This window comes from Pezoporus wallicus, unplaced genomic scaffold, assembly GCF_028554395.1.
Source record: "Pezoporus wallicus isolate ANWC-B61680 ecotype Strahan unplaced genomic scaffold, APGP_CSIRO_Pwel_v1 contig_3817, whole genome shotgun sequence".
NCBI lineage: Eukaryota > Metazoa > Chordata > Aves > Psittaciformes > Psittacidae > Pezoporus > Pezoporus wallicus.
The window spans coordinates 10,150,196-10,170,726 of NW_026635157.1; the positions used below are offsets into that span (position 1 = coordinate 10,150,196).

Sequence of the window (20,531 nt, forward strand, 5' to 3'; positions counted from 1 at the left end):
GAGGAGGAGGTATTCATTATCCTGGTAATTTCTCATGTTGAGAAGATCAGTTTTATTCCTGTGCCCAGGTTACCAAAGGGCTGATGGATTTCACTGTTGAGTATCAGTTCTTCAATCCAGAGAAGAAAAGAGGCAAGCATCAGGTTGAGAGGATATAAAGCACACTTTGTGAATCCTACTCTGTGAAAGGTGACCATTAAAAAGGAATCTGAGCCTTCTTGAACTCTGGTTATTGATCATAGATGTGGGGGTTTTTTTCAGCTGAAAGACATAGGCTAAAGCCTAGGTTTATTTCATCTACCCACAAGTGTGTTGTTTTTTTTTAGCAGCTGGCTATGAATGGAGGGTCTATGTGGCTGAGGAAAGGAGAGCTAATACACATTGCCAACTGTTGACATGTATATGACCAGTTAGAGACTTGTATGTTGTGTGGTACTGGGGAGAGGGTTTTTTTTTTTTGCCTGTGGTTTGGGTTGTTTCACTGGTCCCTTGATACACAGCAACATTAAAACGTGCACTCTTAAACCATCCTTCTCACAGTTTCAGCATTTACGTAGCGCAGTCTAAGGTAGAAAGATATACTAAAACACCAGAAGTGATCATTTGGATTTGCAAGCATTTGCAGTTGTAATACGTGCTATCATGACGTTCTTAATTTATAATTAATTGGTGTGAATTTAAAGGTCTTGGGAATAGGGATTGCCTCTTCTTTTTTATTTGTGCAGAATGTGCCAGTTTCTTCATGCTACCTTAGTCTAGAAAAATGTCTTTCAAATAGGTGTCCAACATAATCTATCCCATATATATCCCATAACAACGCCTTTCTTGAAGGGACTGAATCTTGGGAGGAAGAAACCATTTTGGCAGGTTTGCTCCACATTTTTACATTAGCGACCAGCTGCAAAGTTGATTCTGTGCCTTTATCAAATATTTAACTATTTTTTATTTGGGGGGAAGAAGAATTAAAAGGATTCCTTCCATCTGCTGAGGGTGTTTTCGGAGGTTTGGTTGTGGCTTTTTTTTTTTTTTTTTTGAGAAATATATGTATTGTAGAATGGTGTTTGCCGTGTACCTGAGAGTGTCAGATGCTCATGTCTGAGTTTGCCAGTTGCTTCACAGGTCTTGGTCTGAAATGCTTGTGAGAGAGTATAAGAGGCCTAGTGAAGACATTTCTCCATGCTCTTATATTTGAGACCTGGTGACTTGTTAGACTGATGATGACTTTCACTTACTAAGGAAAAAAAGCCTGTCTAAACACAGGCACCTGAAGTGCCTTGAATGTCTCTGTGTCTTAGACCAGCAAGACCCGTATTGCCCTCCTGTAGCAGCAACTGAAGGGCAGGTGGGATTGCAGAAACAGCTCTGGACAATTGTGTTTAGGCAATGGAGCCATACTATCAACTTTGATTAGTTGTTTCTAAGCTCTGCCCCCATGACTACAGCAGTATTGTTTTTGTAGACTTGTTTTCTCTAATAAAAGTGAAAGATGCTGCCCCTGATTCTGAGGAATTATTAGTTGAACAAGTAATTTTTTATTTATGCACTAGATTGTGGATAAAAATTTTGTGTAAATTGTGCGATAGGCAACTATTAAAATACCGTGACAATTCTGGTGAGGGGAAAAAATACAGTAAAGCAAGAAATGCACTGAAACTGAATTACTGTTTATCTCATGTTGCATTAACTGAAGCCCCCCCCAAGCAAATTTTTTTTTTTTTTAAATGTGAAATAACCTTCTTCCCAAATAACCTATGTGGAAACAATGACTTTTTGATTCAGATAATGCGACATTCACATAGTATCTGTTACAAATGCTTATGTAATCTTCCCCCAACTTTTTCTTACAGAAGTAAAAATGACACTGACCGTGATCATGAACATGAAGAACTGTAACCATTCCAAGTCACCACTACTCTACTGAATTCACCAAGCCTAGCAATGATGACCAGATGCTCAAGACTTAAATGCCAATACCAAACTCCATTTTAACATCTTTGGTCTATATTCCCTTAAAATCTTTCTTGTTTATTTTTATAACCACTTCTTAACAATCTTAGGTTATTTTTTTTAATGAAATTTTATACGGTATGATCTTCTTTTGCACAAATGCTTGCATTTTTGAAGCTGATTCTTAATTATATGAAAGTGAACAAAAAAGTCTGGCAAGCATTGTTCACTGGAGCAGGTGGTAATTGTGCAGGAAGAGGGATCTTTACTAATTTAGATATAGTTTTTTCCAAATACTTCAAGTGAAGTCTTTACTGGAGTAATTTACAGATTTTTTTTTTCTTTCAGATTATTCAGGTAAATATATGGTATCAAATAACAAAGATTTTTATAAAAATACAACATTTCCTAAAATTTGAAAAAATATATTTCTTTGGATAAATTTTATACTGATATCTCTGTAACTCTTTCTGTTCTAAGGTCCTCTCTGTGGAGCAGAGATGGTGTGGCAATCTATAGAGGAGAAAGAGTTGCAGACACATTGCTTCTGACTGAGCACTGTGTTCTTTTTGCACTTTGGTGCCAACGCTCAACTTTTTGCAGCCATTTTGCTGTCTGCAGCATTCCAGATAAGGAAAGAAGGAAGACAAAATCTTTTTCTTTTTCAAACAAAAGATGATCTAGGCAGCTTAAAACCTTAGTGCTTTTTTCTTACTGTGTCCCAGCTTCAGCACTTCCATTATTTGAATACATGTGTAGAATGCTCGCTTTCTATTAAACCTCACTGTCTCCATATTAGAACTGACATTCCTGCTATAGAGAAGGTATACATTTCAGATGCTTCATCTAATGGTTAATGAAGGTTTTTAGGGTACTGAGTAAAGGCATACAAGGGGCTCCATCCATAAAACAATAAGACAGTACCATCATTTGAGACTGCCATTGAGAAAACCTGTTCATTATTTTGGATTTTATTTTTATGTTGTTCTTGCAGGGGGGTTGTTTGGTTTGGTTTGGTTTTGGGTTTGTTTGTTTGTTGTTTTTTTTTTTTTTAATTTTTTTTTCTGTCAACTGTGCGTATAGTTAAAATGCCAAATTAGATTTATAGCAGCTTGAAGTTGTATTAAGTGATATTTTGCTTTCTGTAATTCTGTTATAAAATAAAGTTGTTTATTCTCTGTATGACATTTGGCACTCGGACGTAAACTTTGAACTTGCTTAAAGTGAGCAAGTCAGTTATGAGAACTGGAATTCTAGAGGTCACAAAACCTTGAAAAGCAAGCATTAGTACGAGTAGTCTCCAGGGTTCCTAGATGAGTGGCACTGTTATCTGGCTCCTCATACTGATACTAAAGTATCAGTGTTTTTTAAACATCTTCCAAAAAGCACCCTGGTTTCTGTGGTTCAGAGAGAAAATATTCACATGCCTAAACAAACGAGGTTTGGACAGCACAGTGCAAGTTCAAATGCCTCTCAGTCTGCAAATGGCTCTACTGAGTTCATTGAATTAGGATGTACTATGAGCTTCAAGTAACAAAATAAATCATAATACTTCTCACTATGTTCTTTTTCACTTTTGAGCAATGCATTTTTTGGTGCTGTTTTCAGTTTAGATTGCTGCAATGTGCCAGCATGCTTGCTTAACAGAAATTCCTGTTAGTTTTGGCTTTGTATAATTTGGATAACAAAAACCAACAGTAACCAAGATGTTGATTTCTATATTCATATAGGTGTTCTCAGTTACATCCCACACTACCCAGAAAAATAGTAGCAGATAACAATCTTACTTGACTTTCTTCAGAAACAGAGACATTCTGCCTTCAAAAAGGGGAAGAGAACTCCCCCCAGCCTAATGACATAAGAATACTGACACCTGTGAAAACAGAAGAATTCATACACTGAACATGAGTATGTTGGTTACCAAGGAAGTTGGAAGTTTGGGATATGTAAGTGGAGGTCAAAATGGAAATACATGGATTTAAGGGGATGTCTTAATGGATTTTTCATACAAAAGTATGTAAGAAAAGGCTCTATACATTTTTTCAGATATTTTTGATACATCATAATGTAATGTTAGTTGCAGAACTCATTTGAATGGTAGGAAAGCTTGTTACTTCAAATTCTTACTGATTTGGATCTTTCTGGTTTGTTAGACCCTAGATCAGCATTGGGTTTTATTGCAGTTATATTTAATTCTTAAAAGTGCAAATACAATATTCTTGAAAGCAATATTACTTTCACTGAGAGCTGCATTTCTTCAAAAACTAGTCAGAACCTTTTTGTCAGAGAAAAATTAGTAGGGCTTTCAGGTCGGCATATCTTGTGCATAGCTATCCCTTCCATTGATTAACATGCACTAATTAAACAACCATTGTCACACAGAAAGACATAAGCCCCGAGTGGGATCTAACCTAAAAATAGTCAAGTTTTATAGATTCTGGTTGTATGTAGTTATTCAATTGCTGTGGAACATTATGCTATTCTGAGTTTTCATCATTAATTTTTTTTTATATATCTATAGCAAAAACTGCAATAGGCAACAATTGAAATTGTTTTCAAGGCATTTCACAAGCTGACTTTATAATACATAGGTAATTTCAAATACAATTACAGGCCAATTTAATGAGAGAATATTCCAGTAATTCTGCTTAAATGCTTAGAATAGTGAGTCATGTAGGTCCTACACAGATATACTTAATCTTCTTTTTAATCATGATGACCTAATGTTGGAATCACTCTACAGATTGTTTTCTAGATTAAGATTTCATAAGGAACAAGTAAGCAACTTTGGTGACAGACTGGTAGAAAAAAAAAAAAGCTTTATTGCTCAAAGCACTGAGCAACTGCAATACAAAGTGTCTCAAAGTATTCTTTTATTTGACAACTCAAATGGCAACTTTTATTTTAAATCAAATAGATGGAATAAAATAAATGAAATACTTTGACACAGGTCAGTTTGAGATGTGATAGTGATCAGAATGACAACTAACTACTTTTGGCTGGGATGCAGTGGGAGCTTCTCGGCTTTTAAGCGTATTTGACATTGAAGTAGACTATTTGGAACAGCTGCTATCCTGTGCTGTTGACCTGACTACTCCTCTGGAAGGCTGGAAACCATTTTGATTTTTTAGGCTGCTTAGTTGTTTGGGGTTTGTATACTGCACTTGGAAAAAGATACTTGGATTAGTGATACTAGTACAAATTACAAGCATTACAAATGATGCTCATACTTGTAGCTTAACGTTACTCTGTTTGGCATGTAGCAAATAATACGAGAGGTTTTGGAGACAAAGATTATATGAATGGCTGTACTGGGCTAGGCTAAATGTCTTAACACTCCCGGATTCCTATCTCTGAGGGTAGAGATAGGAATTCTTATTGGTAGTTGCCTAGGGGTATGTGTAAAAATTAAGTACTGTACTGGCAAGTACTGCTTTCCCAAATATTCTTCCAGCTTTCAGCAACTGTCAAAGATTTACTGGTCTATCAGTCTTTCATACTTACCTGCCTTTCTGGATTTTGGGGTAATTGCTTTTAAAAAAATCCTCTATCAGGCATTTTCACCATTCCATATGCCTTAAGAAAAAAAAAACAAACCACCACCTTTCATTTCTCTTGAACCTGCCCCTGGTGGCTTCATTTGGTAGCACCACTGCAGATACCTAGCACTCATTCTCTTCAGGCATTCCCCAGCCAGAAGCTATTCCACAATTCTTTATTGTTCTTAGCACCTTCCTCTGTATGTTTCCTACTTGAGTGTTGAGACTTTAAATTCTGTTCTGGGAACTGGAGAGAAAGCAATCACTGATAGACAATAAGGTTTCAAACATGCTTACATGTTACAGGTGGAGTGGAATCAGATTTTTACATTATTGCTAGTGACAAGAAGACAGAGGTCTTCTCAGTGATAACAAAAATTGAAGGCAAATTATTTTCTTACAATCACTGTTTTCATATAGATTTAGAGAATGCTTTTATAATTTATCTAGACAAAGACTTAATTCTGTGGTGTTACTTAAATATATTTTCTTTTTTGAAGAAATTATGTAAGGTACCATGATGAATTTTATGCCAGTAGTGTAAAAAGTGAGATATTTCTTGACACTGTTCGGTAATGGAACTGAAAACAGCAAGACCTGAGGGCTTTCCTGACATGTTACTGAGTCTTGAATGTTAGATCACATGTTAGTGATTACTGCTCTGGAAGCAGTTGTATCAAAGGCATCCGTTGTATCTATACAGTAATCAGTATCCATACCACTATTTTACAGTAAAGTGCTATTGAAGAGTGGTATCACTTTTCAACATGTTAAATTTCTCTATTAGCAGTCATTTTGATCAACAAAATCAATTTTATGTTGTGGTAAGGCTTGCTAAACTTCAATTCTATATCTTTACATGTGGTCCAGGTCAGTATTTGCTTGGCAAATGGGTGTGTGGGATAGGAGGGTGGGATGGGTGGGGGTGTTACATTTCCTTTAAAGTTTCCTTTCATATTTCCTGATCAGTGTCCAAGATCACTGATTTTTCTGTTGGCAGCATCTTCCTTAAATGTAAAATGTCAGTTCTTTACAGTAGCTGTCTCAAATTACCTGCAAAGGGTTGTGTAGACTGGAATTAATAAAACCAGAGGAAACGATATATTACAGCATTTTGAAAGGTTTTATTTAAAGATACCAGTATCATTGAAGTTTATGTACTCAGGGTTTCTCTGCTGTGGCTGAAGAATTCACTCCTTTTAAAAGTTGTGGGTCTACTTAAAACAAAAATTTGTTATCTAAGGATTATATAGGAAAACATGAATTGTTCTGCAGCACAGGATATTAAATCATTTGGCAGTATGTCTGTGTCGCAAGGACCTATAGTAGCTGAGGGACATGTTCCTTCTGGGGACATGTTCCTTCTGAGGAATATGTTGGACTCTTAAATAGCAAATGATGAAATAACATACCTCTGGAGAGGTACAGAGCACAGACATGGCAGGAGGCCAGCAGGTCAGACTCATCAATTCTGTACCATGGGTTTTCTAGCTGAGACAGCTGTAAGCAGAGGTGGATCATTAGAATCACGCTTTCAGGTCTCTCTCCTTAGACCATGTTATACCTAGTTTTAGCTTTTGGCTCTCTACTATCTGTGGTCTATTTGATCTTCAAAATCACAGCTGAACAGGAAGGAAAATTGATGCTGAAGAAACTGTGGAAACAGGAGAACAGGCCTCTGCCCTTTACATTTGTGTCTGGATGTACTAGGTGTAAAGAAAGTGTGTGCTGCTTTGAACTGTGTTGTATTAGGCCTGCCAGGCAATGTAAAAGTCCGGGTAAGAGAGGAGCTCAGGAAGGAGGTGCTCCCTGATATCCTGAGTAGCTAGGCATGTAACATCCACTCAGCAGCTGGGTGATAGGGAGCTACTGTGATTTTTCTATTTGAGAGCTGCCTTTGGAATGCTTTTTTCATTTTGCTGTCTGAAACAGATCATGTTTGTTGCTAGTCAAGTGAAAGTATTGGTGTGAAGTTTAAGAACCAAAGGACTGCATGCTTTTCTCTTAGTGGGAAGAACAAGTATATATGAAAAGTAAAATGAGAAGAAAAGTGTCTTTATTCTTTGGTTGCAAAATACTGGGTAAAGACTTCTGGCATAATCACAGGTGGGGCATCCTGAAACACATGGAGAACCTCTTAATGTGCATCCAAGTGAATTGCCAGCTGGAGGTGAGGAGCGCTGCCACTGAACTGGAGATTCCTTTGCCAGCTGACTGAGATAAACTTGTTTTTACTATCTTTGCTCTTCCAGGTTTGGCTGTGGTTGTCTTACAGGGTTGCTTCGTTTGAAGTCAAGTTCCATACATCTGTCTTGTGTTTGTAACTTTTCATGTTCAAGTTAATGCTGTGACTTCTGAATAAAGGCTTTTTCCACACAGCACCTTCTGTTGATTTCAAATGGAACCACAAAGCACTTTGCACTTTCAAACAGGTAATTCTTTTGAGAACCTAAAAAGAGACTACTGGATCTAATCAGAAGTACTTGCATTTAAACATCCTAACTTTTATCTTTTTTATACAAATGTACAGGTACCTTTTTTCAAGTAACAGTTGGATCTTCGCCTGTTCAATGCAATGTATTACTTGCACAGATGTAAACCAGTGTGATGACTTAAATATTTTAGAAAATAAGATAGAATGTGATAGAGGACGGGTACAGGTAGTAAATGTACATGCTGTTTGACTCCTGTTTTCTTCTTGCAGACTTTGATAAATTACAGTTTCTTAAATCTGTGGTCATCACAGTATCACAGTATCACAGTATGTTAGAGATTGGAAGGGACCTCAAAAGATCATCTAGTCCAATCCCCCTGCCGGAGCAGGAACACCTAGATAATGTTACACAGGAATGCGTCCAGGCGGGTTTTGAATGTCTCCAGGGAAGGAGACTCCACAACCTCCCTGGGCAGCCTGTTCCAGTGTTCCGTCACCCTCACTGAGAAGAAGTTTCTTCTCAAGTTTAAGTGGAACCTCTTGAGTTCCAGTTTGTACCCATTACCCCTTGTCCTATCATTGTTTGCCACTGAGTAGAGCCTGGCTCCATCCTCGTGACACTCCCCCTTTATATATTTATAGACACTGATAAGGTCACCCCTCAGTCTCCTCTTCTCCAAACTATAGAGACCCAGCTCCCTCAGTCTTTCCTCATAAGGGAGATGTTCCACTCCCTTAATCATCTTTGTTGCCCTGCGCTGGACTCTCTCCAGCAGCTCCCTGTCCTTCTTGAACTGAGGGGCCCAGAACTGGACACAATACTCCAGATGCGGTCTCACCAGGGCAGAGTAGAGGGGAAGGAGGACCTCTCTCGACCTACTAACCACCGCCCTTCTAATACACCCCAGGATGCCATTGGCCTTCTTAGCCACAAGGGCACAGTGTTGGCTCATGGTCATCCTGTTGTCCACTAGGACCCCCAGGTCCCTCTCCCCTACACTGCTTTCTAACAGGTCGTTCCCCAACCTATACTGGAACCTGGGGTTGTTCCTGCCCAGATGCAGGACTCTACACTTTCCCTTGTTATATTTCATCAAGTTACTCCCTGCCCAACTCTCCAGCCTATCCAGGTCTCGCTGGATGGCAGCACAGCCTTCTGGCGTGTCAGCCACTCCTCCCAGCTTAGTGTCGTCAGCAAACTTGCTGATAGTACACTCAATTCCCTCATCTAAATCATTGATGAATATATTAAATAATACCGGTCCCAGTACTGACCCTTGAGGCACTCCACTAGTCACAGGCCTCATGGTCTCATTAGTGTTCTTAATCAAATAATTCAAAGGAGTTCTTGAGTCTGTGAGAACCAAAATTGTGCAAAACCACACATAATCTCAGGCAAGGCATTATCCACTTGTTTTTGCAGGGTGGGTAATGACAAACAGCTGTAATGGAAGGTAATTGCAGACAGCAGTTGCTAGCAGATAGGGATATTGAGTGTCATGGACAGAAGACTCGCTTCTCATTCTTCATCAGTTTGGGTTAAACTTGAGAATCAGAAACAGAAACTAAAAGGCAATAGTGCTTTCAAACAGTCTGAGTTATGTTTTTGTGGGCCATTAGCCACAGCTAATCTAGGGTGCACTAAAAATTATACATCTACAGCAAAGGGGGGAGAGGCAGATTTTTTTTGTGTGAGATATGAAATGCAAAAAAAGAAAACTCCATGAGGGTGTTTATTTTAAAAATCATCCATTTGTCCTTAAACTAGAATAATAACTAGCTGGTTTACAGAATACTGACTGCATCTTTTCATGGTTTCAAAAACTGGCATGGTCATTCAGCAGAGAGAAGTCCTTTTGTTTCCCGTCACTATTATATTTTGCATACTTTACAAAAACTTACGATCTCCCCCAAAGTGTTCAAACTAATGAAAAGTGAGCTCCCCTTCATTACCCTTCTCAATTCCCTGGACATCAGTTCTTGTAATGAACTTGCTATTTCTGCATCTTCAGTTTAATAAGACTGCCTTCCTTGTATGCGCCAGCTCAGCTCTCTCAGGAGCTTGTTATACAGCTTTCTTAGTAGGCTAGGGAGGGGCTAGCAAGCAAGGTGCTTTCCCCAGATCCTAACTGATACAGAATGTTGTAGGAGGTCTCTGATGCCTGATGAGGTCCATAAAGTACTTTGCTTGGCCTCATGTGAGAAAGCAAAACCTGTAACAAGACTTTTTGTACGGCAGCAGCTGTTTCATTTGTACAGCACAGCACTGATTTTTTTTAATTTTTTTTTTCCTCACTGATTTGTTTTCCTCCATGGTATTTATCTACAGCTAGTTATTTTTAAACCTTCAGAGCTGCATACTGGATTTAAGTTTGTTTCCTGAGATGTGAGACTCCCTGAAATGTCCTTCGGTTCCTCTATTTGTTCTGGTTTTGTCCAGATCTCCTGGGTTTCTGCCGCTGGCCCTGGTAATTCAGGAGGACATTTACGGGGTCTTCTGCCATGGCCGGTTCCTCATCCACTGAAAAATAAGCCAACACCACAAAATTCCGTGAGGATGGGCTAATTTCCTATGGTGAATTTTTATAAAGAAGAGGAGCTGGTGTATATTAGTAGAAGCTAATGTTATGAAATGGAAGGTACCTAAGTAGCACGTTTGTACAGTTTGCCCATTCTAGAAGGAAGTCTTCTGAGTTTGAGACTGGGACTGTGCTTCTATGGCCAGTGAAGATTGACATCAACAGAAATACACTATTCTCGTTTCCCTCCTCTAAGCAACACCAAGGAGAGCAGTTAGCTTGTACTGGCAATTCACATTCTGCTTTACTGGGGCAGTGCCATGAGAGCCTCAGACTGGCCTGGTCCTCCTGATGCTGCCTGTGGTACAGACAGAACGGAGAAATTAACTGCCCCTGTAACCTGGAATCTTCACAACGGGACAGTGTCATTAGAGATTGTCATGAGAGCTTGGGGAGTGGGATGTCAAAAAGTCGAAATGAAGAAAATAATAAGAAAAATCCAGTTAGCATAAAACGCTTTTTCAGGATGCATTAGCTTGGAGAATTGTGTGCTGTTTTGATGCTAAGGTGGAGTTTATTTACGTGAAGCCTCTCGCTTGCTGCACAGAGGAAAATGAACTTTGCTCTTAGTAATGCAAATTTGATTATTTTTTTTCTTTGTTTCTTTTTGAGATCTAAGGAAATAGGCACCTAAAGCCTGCTGAATTTCTGAGGTTTTGTCAAAGAGAGGAAGCGTTCGTATTTATAGGAGTCTGTTCTCAGGTTTCTCTGTGATAAGGCATTTGTTCACCTGATAGTCTTAAGGTGAAGCTGGCTCTTTTGCCTGTATTGGGAATGCTGCTGGGGATGGGCTGTGTGAGTTGGCTGGAGGACTACATGATAGGTTGGGCTCTGCCTATAGGTTAAGCAAAAGAAGGGCTTGGAGGTGGAATTGGGACTGTGGTGCTCAAACTATTAAATAGACATGAATTCATCCTGCATCCTTTTGAGAATCCCAGCCAGCACACCTGAGATCTGCAAGCTGAGAATCTCCTTCCCTGAGGTGCTGAACAGCCAGATGTAATTCCCTTCAAGCATTCAGACAGGTGAGAAGCACAGAAGCAATATTCCTTTGGCAAATTAGTCTGTCAACTACTTTATTCACCTTTCTCTCTTAAAGCCTTTATTGCCTTAAGAAAGTTTAGGAAATTCTTGCTTAAACTCACTCCAAGTGCAAAGCTAAAAATTCTGAGCTTGAAGAGAAGCAGGATTTAACACCTGGTTCTGCTGATTATTTACAGACCTGCAGAAATTGCAGCTATGGAGGATGTGGGCTCTGCAAAAAGGAGACAGACCAGTTTGCTTCAACAGTTGTTTGCACAGCATGAATGTGAATGCGAACGTATGTGTCTTTTCAGTTGGGCTCTTTTGGCTTAATGAAAGTATAGTCTGAGCCTCAGCAAAATACCTGGACTGATGGGATCTGGAACCCACCTGCTTTTCCTGTCTTGCTTGATCCCAGCTGGAACAGAAAAGCAAGAGCATCACCAGGGATAAATGAGTGTCTGGGTATTATTTTGTAATAACTAATATCCATAGCAGACAGACACAGATGTTTAATTCCTGCAAGGGAGAATCTGTGCTTTTATCCAAAGTCTAATGCATTAGTTGAATTAGTTTCCATTTCAACCATTTTAATGAAAGAGCTCTCAACATTTAGCCTTCCTATTCCCTCATAGATACTGAATTGCTTGGTGTTCTTGGCACCACACTACTTTTTGGTTGTTGTTTATTAGTGTGGAAAAAACTGTCAGCACCTTGCTGTAAGGACAATACATAACTAAAGTCAGAGCTGGGTTAGGCATACAGAATAGACTTCCCCAGCTGATCAATTCAGCATCTGAAAGCACATCTTGAACAGGAAATGTTTGAGTTTTAGCAGCTTGAAGGTAACTTGTGGTGTATGCCTGTATGCAAACAAACACCTTTCCCTCCTCTTTGTAAAAGGGTAGGGTCTAAATGCCTGGAGGTGTTACACAAAATAAGAAGTTAATTCATTCTGTGTTTCAAGGTGTGACCTTTTTACTTTTAGTACTGTGTTAAATTGCCCAATTTTTAGGATTTCAGAAGCTGCAGGATAGAACAAACTTAATGAATGTGCAAATCGCATTGCTTGATCTGGCATCTAGATAAGGGTTCTTCCCTAGCCTTGTGCTGATGGGTACACTTAGCCTTCTCCCGCGGGGCTGATGCACCTTGGGCCAGCTCAGGGTTTGTCTGCAGAGCTCTGTGGCCAGGATTGTCCTGCCTGCTCTAGAAAAGGCTCTGCTTTTGACATCACAGGTGAGCTGCTAGAGCTGAAACCTACAGTGCATGCATTGTGGACCATTGTCGTGGGCAGGGTTCTCACTAAGCTGTACCAGGAAGCATATGAAGTTCACAGAAGAAAACTAGGATGTGATCTTAGCTTCCCTAGTGCTCCCTATGGAGAAAAAGTTCAAAAGGCAGCCAGTTTGAGGAGCAAGCTTAGCCTAGTGCCTGCAACAACACATTTTGGTAAGGGCTGAAGGAAAGAAAGGATGAGGACTTTGATCAGAATGTGCACTGGGTCTGGCCTTGGCAGCTGGAAGCCTAAAAGAAGAGCAGAGCATGTGTGAATCTGCTGCTGCAGCTGGGACCCAAAGCTGGAAGGCATGAGGGTTGTCCCATTAAAACTGGATGGTCTGATGTACAGGGGTTTTCATCTAAAAGAAACTCCCTTCCTGCTGTGGTGGTAGCCCAGTGTCTTTTTTGCAAGCAGCCTTGGTTTGCAGTACCCGGGTGTGTTACACTCAAGCTGCATTTACTTGGGTGGGGGGTGTTTCTTCTTGTGTTTTTTCTCTGAAGATATAAGTTTGAAGTGAGTATAAGCTGATTTTAAAATAGAAGAGGTAACATGGCAAATGTGGATTCGGGTACAAAGTAAAAGCAAATGCATACCTTTGAGATAACAAAGATATGTACTCAATAACCATCTATTTACAGGGTGTAGCTTCTCTTGCCTGTCTCACTGAACACTTGCATGGTGAAAGCACAGGGGAAAATTAACTGTACTTTAACTGCCCCATTATTTTTCTCCATTTTGGTTGTCTTTTCTATAGTGTAGTGTAGTAAAATCTTTTACAGTATGGTACCTAAATCTACAGAGTTTTGAGTGAGATTCCAGTCCAAGTTGTGAGCAAATTCCCGTAACATTTTTCAAAGAGGAAATGATCTAAAATGCAGTACAACTTTGTAAAATATCATACTTCAGTTTAGTTAATGGTACAAGCCTAACAGCCTGTTGAATTGAGAAGTTCTCTCTGCCTACCCATTCAGTGCCCCCAGGTCCTGACTCACCTTCTGTTAGTTTGAGCCTGAAGAAGGCAATTAGCAGCAGGAGTAAAGCCATGGGCATAAAGACCCCAGCAAGGAGAATATAGCCAGGCAGCTCCTTCACAAACACCGAAAGTAAGTAACTCGTGTGCATTTTCCTCTGCAACAGATGAAGTGAGCAAGATCCTTCAGATCTTCAAGTGTGGAGCTTATTTATCCTGCTTTCTTCCTTTCCTCCCTGCATCCACGTTCTGCCCTTTGCTCAATCCATTATCTCTTTTTGGACTTTGGCTTGTTTGTATAAGCCTGTGATTCCCAGTGGGACCGGAGTTTGCTTGCAAAATTGCTCAGCCACAACGTTTAAAAGTGCATGTTGTAGTAATGTGGGTCTTTGAAACCTTTGGGATTCTTCTGGGAAGGGCTCAATATGCAAGGCTGCTGCCTTTTGAGCAATACGGGTTCTGTCATGTGCTAACTTTGCACAGGCCATACTGAACAATAAGCCCTCTCTTTCTAAAAGTATTATTAATTTTACGATAGATCTCAAATGCTCACTCAGGGTGAAGACCTTGTTATGAACACCACACGTGTTTCTCTGCTCTGGAGGGTTTTCAGACCTGACCATTGAGGCCAGCATCAAATGATGGAGTGGATGCTGTACCAACAGTATTTTTCCAAAGAGCATCTGCAGAACAGTGAAACTCAGGAAGGTTTCTTTCTTAGCAAAGTGGAAAATACGTGACTGTCTGTGTGTGTTTGAGGTGTGCCAAAGAGTTCAGGAAACTTTTTAACACTGAAGTAACTGGATTTGGGATGTACAGTATATTCAGTTTTTCCCATCTGGTCACCAGCCTATGGCAGAACTGTGTCTAGGATACACTGGTTGGTTTAAAAGATGATTAGTCATTTTATAGCCCTTCCCTACACCTTCAGGTTTGTAAAAAGATGTAGACCTGATATCTTGGAAGTGCTATTGTGTCCAGGTTGCATTGACTTCACTTGGAAGCAATGCAGAATCTCGCTGTTTGACCTGCCTGTGTGCTTGAATTCCAGCAGAGATGTGCTTCAGGTTGTTGGACATCAGGTTAGTCTACCTGAACATTCAGTCTCTGGCTTATCAAATCTGATGCCTGATGAAGGCACCAGGTGACATTAAGCATTGCGGGATTTGTGGCTTCACCACTGTGTTAGAACATGGACAACTGGGTAGGTAAGCAGGCTGGAGCCAATGGGAAATGCAGTAGATTTGTAGATTTTTTGGGGGAAAAGGTATTTCTGTGTTCACCTCATTTCCTTCACCTGAGGTAAACAACCTCAGCTAATAATTTTCTTAATTTTATAATATTCTTTTTGACTGCCAACATAGTTGAGATCCTTCCTTTAGCACTACAAGCGATGTAGAATATTGTGTTTGCAGGGAAATTCCTGGATTTGTTAATCATCCACTGTTGTGACTGATAAAAGGACAAATGAAGTGTGACTTACTTCTTGCTTTATATTTCTTTGGCTTTGGCTTCTAACCATTACATCTTATTCTGCGTTTTCTGACTAGGTGTTTGACCTCATTCATAAAGTGCTTTATGATTTACTCATGAAAAGCATGGACTAAAAGCCAAGTTGTCAGGGTATTATTATTATAGGGCCATCTGTTGCCAGATAATTCCTTCCTTGCATAGATACGTGTCAGCTGTGATCAATAAATTCCTTTAACTTCTGGTTTTTTTTCACATGAAAAGTTGATTGAGATTTTTTTTAGGCTATCATGAATGTCAGTATTCCAGTCTGCAGAACTGTTGCAATATTTTGATGAACCCTCTTCTGGATCCCTTTTAAAATTCCTTCCTAACTGATGTTCTCAAAAAGATATCTTGAGCCATAAGAGAGCCCAGTCTGAGAGTGAAGGTTGTGACTGAATTCCAAGTGCTGTAGCATTAAGAAATGAGTTGGGGGGGGGGCACCTGAGGTATTAGTTCTTTCTGTCAAATGCAAGTCAGGGGAGACAATGAAGTGCATATCTGCCTTGCTTGTCACAACTGACTGTCATGGGGCCAGACAGCTGATGGACACAGAGCAGGCAGCTTGGAAGTGGTTAGATTCTGCCTGGGAAGAGTAAGAAAATTCTCAACCCTCCACGTTTGTACAACCTCCTTGTGAAATGACAGGTGTCTGCTCCGATCACAGTGAGGGGCAAACCTCATGGCTGTTCAGTGCAACAGGCATGTAAAGCAAGTTTCTGTATTGAAGCAGGGCAAATGCAGGTGAAGAAAGTTAAGCATATTTTTACCATGAAGGCAGCTCATTTTCTACCTGAGTTGGTTGGGATGGCAGCCAGTGTGTGAAGCCGACAGGAGCTCTGCTGCCACATGGGGAGCAGCAGCCTTGGGCAGAGCTGGGCTTCTACATTCCAGCAAGACCTGGTCTTGTGGTGTGGAAACATCTACCACCGTCAAAGGAAAACTGGAAAATGTGGGCCAGGCATGGATTAGTAACGCAGGAACATACGTTTTCTTGGATGATGTGTGAACCTTGGGTGTATTTGGGAAAATAGATGGATTCATGAGCTCTGTGAGTATGTCATGATTGCTTATTGCTGCAGTACAGGGCAGACCTGCCAAAAGTTCACTTTCAGGCTCATGGGAAATCTGTCCATTTCAAAGTTTTCTTTTTGGCTTGAATCAGAAACTTCATTTCCTATGAAATGGAATCTAAGGAACATTAATTTTAGAGCCACTAAAACTCTTATTTCAGCTGTATCATTTTGATTATTTACATAAAATATGAACACACATGAATTCATTCAAACTTTAAATGAGTTCTGTTTCCAAAACCTGCCAGCTAGCATTAGAAATGGTGCACATCACGCCTACCTTGTTAGAAGGAATTGCTTTTTAACTGCTCAGCTTTGTGTGTGTGTGTGTTAAGCAACACATTCTTGTTGAATGTTTTGATTCAATCACAGTTGCCAAATGAAAACTTTCTCTTAAAATTTCTAGATTACTTTAGTAAGGGATATAAAAAGGCAAAGAAATACTGGAGCTGAGGGGAAGGAGTAAGATCTGCCTGTGAAGACTCAGCCACCATAAACAATAGAGCCCTCATTCTTGCAGATATTTGAGAGCCTTCTGAGCAATAACCAAGATGCATGTAAAGGCAAATTGCCAATGTGCATGGCAGCTGAACTGGCAGTGCCAAGGTTGCTCTTTCTCAGGGAAAACACTAAAAGGTTGCTGTGAGACTGAAACAGTTATAAAACCTCAGTATTTATGTAATTATGGTGGAAAGGGGAGGCAGTTGGTCTGGACAGAGCTTTCCAGCACAGACAGTGGATTGGGCACAGACTCCTGTTTTTCCCTGTGCCAGCACTGAAATTGGCTGGATATTCCCACAAGTGTCCCCTGGCCCTGGAGGGGTGGCAGTAAGCTGGGCCCGCTGCTCAGGAGGTACATTTTGAATGGAAAAAGGGCTTTAGTTTCCTGTGCTATCAGGCTAAAAAGCTTCCCAAAAAGTGTTTTAATGTTATTAAATATAAATGCTAAATGAACATTTAGATCTCATCTTTCTTCTGGATGTTCTGCTAGAACACCAACATCCTTTATTCTCCTGTTTCAACCTAAATTTGATAAAGGTTATTAGATTAGGTAGTTTGGTATCTTTATTATTACAAGCAATTTAATTTCCTTCCATGCCTTTGTAGAATCCAGTATATTGATTAAGTCTTGTTTTCCCCAAAAGCATTTAACCTTGGTTTGAAAACATAAGGAGATGGAGAATCACCTGTCCCTTTCCATGGCTGTTCATGATGTGAACCAACTTGTGTCTGGTTTACAGCTTGCCATGTTTCTGCTTCTAGCCACTTGTTCTGCTTGTCCTTTCCCTCCTCAGTGGGTCAAGGAGACTTTGGGGACCCGGTATTTTTTTCCCCTGTGAAAGTACTGATGTCATGCAGTGTCATTTCTGAATCTCTTTGCTATTAAACTAACACACCAGTCTTTTAATTCCTTACAGTAAGATTTCATTTTTCACCCATCTTTAAAACATCCTTGAAGGTTTTCTGTGTATTCTCTAATTTTTAAACTATATCTTTTGAAACATGGGCATACCAAAGCCTGCAGTCTCGTAACAGTGTCACCTGTGACACTCCTAAAAGTAAAACCATGTCTTTATTCCCACTTTCTGCTCTGCTGTTCACTCATCGTGAAGGGCTGATTAGGCATGATTTCTGGGTCATTCAGAGGCAATTGCTGCATTGCACACCTGCTCTGGGTCTCAGTCCTCTTTAGGCTTGTGGTTTCCCAGGACAATCTCTAGGGATGGCCTCTTAATCTTGTTTCTAGATGCAAACCTTGCTTTGGAAATGTTGGAATGCTTTTTCTTGTAATAAACCCAGCCTCTCACAAATGATGCAGATCACACAGCCGACATGCTGTGTTCAGTCCTTAGTAATTAGCATAAAGCCTTTGATCACCTGCACTTTTTAGGAATGCTGATTTTATATCAATTTCTACACTATTTGGGTTTGGGTTTTTTTTTGGTGGGGTTTTTTTTTGGTTTTGTTTAGCTGTTGGGTTTTTTTCCCCTCTCCTGCTTTGCTTTTTTTCTACTTGTTGCTTTTTTAGTTCAAGCTCTTGTGTATTCACATGGTAAAGTGGTTCAAGTTACTGATCATAGGTAGAATCATAGAATGATTTGGGTTGGAAGGGACCTTAAAGATCATCCAGTTGCAACCTTTCTGCCATGGGCAGGGACACCTTCCCCACTAGACCAGGCTGCTCAAAGCCCCATCCAACATGGCCTTGGTTGAAAAGTCTCATAAAACTGTGTCTGGGCTTTCAGGGTAAGGTATAAGTAGATTACTTTTAAACTGGATATGTTTTCTGATTGAGTTTATTGTGTGGGCACCCACAGGGAGATGCTGGCATAGCATGTAAGTTGTACAGAGGTGGCGATGAGCAGCTGTTTAGGAAAAAGCCCCTTCCCCAAAGTGAGGCAGCAAAGGGAAATGGCTCTGTTGCAAATGCTCAAGTATCACCACACCAGAAGCACTGCAGCTACTCCCCTGTGGATGTGATTTTTAAGATCCCTGCAGCAATTCCTAATTTGTTACTTGTGTGCTTTATTGACAGAGAAGAGTGATTACTTTTTAATGAGCACATTGCACGCTACTAATTCAAATGCCTTAGGACATCTAAGTGTATTGAAGCTGTTGTTGCCTTTATCAAACAAACTTGTAATCTCATTAACAAAGTAACAGCTATTTTGCATAAACCATGCTAAGTAGCTTATTTATATTCCAATTCTCTTTTTGAACAATCTTTGCATTCTTCCTGCCCTCTATTTATTTTTCTTACCTATAACTACGCCAGACCATTTGAGCCTTGGCACGAAAATAACGGGTTTTTAGTCTCCCTCATTAATATTATGCTTAAGATTTATGAAAAATTATCATACGTGAAATAAAATCCTGACAGTATCACAGGATCATGGGTCCAACAGTATAGTTATTGCAGTGACAAGGTGTATAGTAGCAAAGGGTACAAACTCAGAGAAAATGAGATTTGCTACTTCTGCTGCTTGTGGGAAAAAATCATTTCTAGGTACTGCCTTTCCTATGTAACCAATAGGGAATTTTATTCAAACTAATTTTTCTCCTTGGCTGGAAGATATGATGCTACAGAGAGTAAGTAAACGTTTCTCTAAGAGGTCTTACTTTTATTTCTCTTAAATGCAAATTTGTTAAGTATGTTGGATGTTTTATTAAGTTAATAAATATTTTTATTTTCCATTAAGCAATTCTCCTAAAAATTTTGGAAGTAGGTTTATTTCTAATACCCATTTTAGTGTGCATGCACTGTTTCTTGTTGAGTTGCTCACAGTTCACCTCTACATAATCAGACTAGTTTTAGAATCATAGAATCGTTGAATAGTTAGGGTTGGAAAGAACTTTAAGATCATCAAGTTCCAACCCCCCTGCCATGGCCAGGGACACCTCACACTAAACCATCTCACCCAAGGCTCTGTCCAACCTGGCCTTGAACACCCCCAGGGATGAAGAATTCGCAACCTCCCTGGGCAACCCATTCCAGTGCCTCACCACCCTTACAGTAAAGAACTTCTTCCTTATATCCAATCTAAACTTCCCCTGTTTAAGTTTTAACCCATTACCACTTGCCCTAATGAAGAGTCCCTCCCCAGCATCCCTATAGGCCCCCTTCAGATACTGGAAGGCTGCTATGAGGTCTCCATGCAGCCTTCTCTTTTCCAGGATGAACAGCCCCAACTTTCTCAGCCTGTCTTCATATGGGAGGTGCTCCAGTCCCCTGATCATCCTTGTGGCCCTTCTCTGGACTTGTTCCAACAGTTCCATGACCTTTTTATGTTGAGGACACCAGAACTGCACACAATACTCCAGGTGAGGTCTCACAAGAGCAGAGTAGAGGGGCAGGATCACCTCCAACCTGCTGGTCACGCTCCTTTTGATGCAGCCCAGGATACGGTTGGCTTTCTGGGCTGCAAGCGCACACTGAAGCCAGCTCATGTTCATTTCCTCATCAACCAACACCCCCAAGTCCTTCTCTGCAGGGCTGCTCTGAATCTCTTCTCTGCCAAACCTGTAGCTGTGCCTGGGATTGCTCCGACCCAGGTGTAGGACCTTGCACTTGTCATGGTTAAACTTCATGAGGTTGGCATCAGCCCACCTCACAAGTGTGTCAGGGTCCCTCTGGATGGCATTCCTTCCCTCCAGCGTATCAACCGAACCAC

At 40.3% G+C, this 20,531-nt stretch overlaps 1 protein-coding gene across 17 annotated transcripts in view; it reads left to right on the forward strand.

Moving 5' to 3' along the window:
- Nucleotides 1–2,063, forward strand: part of EPB41L2 (erythrocyte membrane protein band 4.1 like 2) — a 94,853-nt gene extending 92,790 nt beyond the window's left edge. For 16 of the 17 annotated variants that reach the window (XM_057408404.1, XM_057408505.1, XM_057408420.1 and 13 more), the window contains one exon: nt 1,848–2,063. The gene's annotated coding sequence lies outside the window, so the exon portion shown is untranslated. Of the gene's footprint in view, nt 1–725; nt 799–1,847 lie in introns of those variants that run through there. The other variant, XM_057408412.1, reaches the window with a different exon arrangement.
- The last annotated feature ends 18,468 nt before the right edge of the window (nt 2,064–20,531 follow it).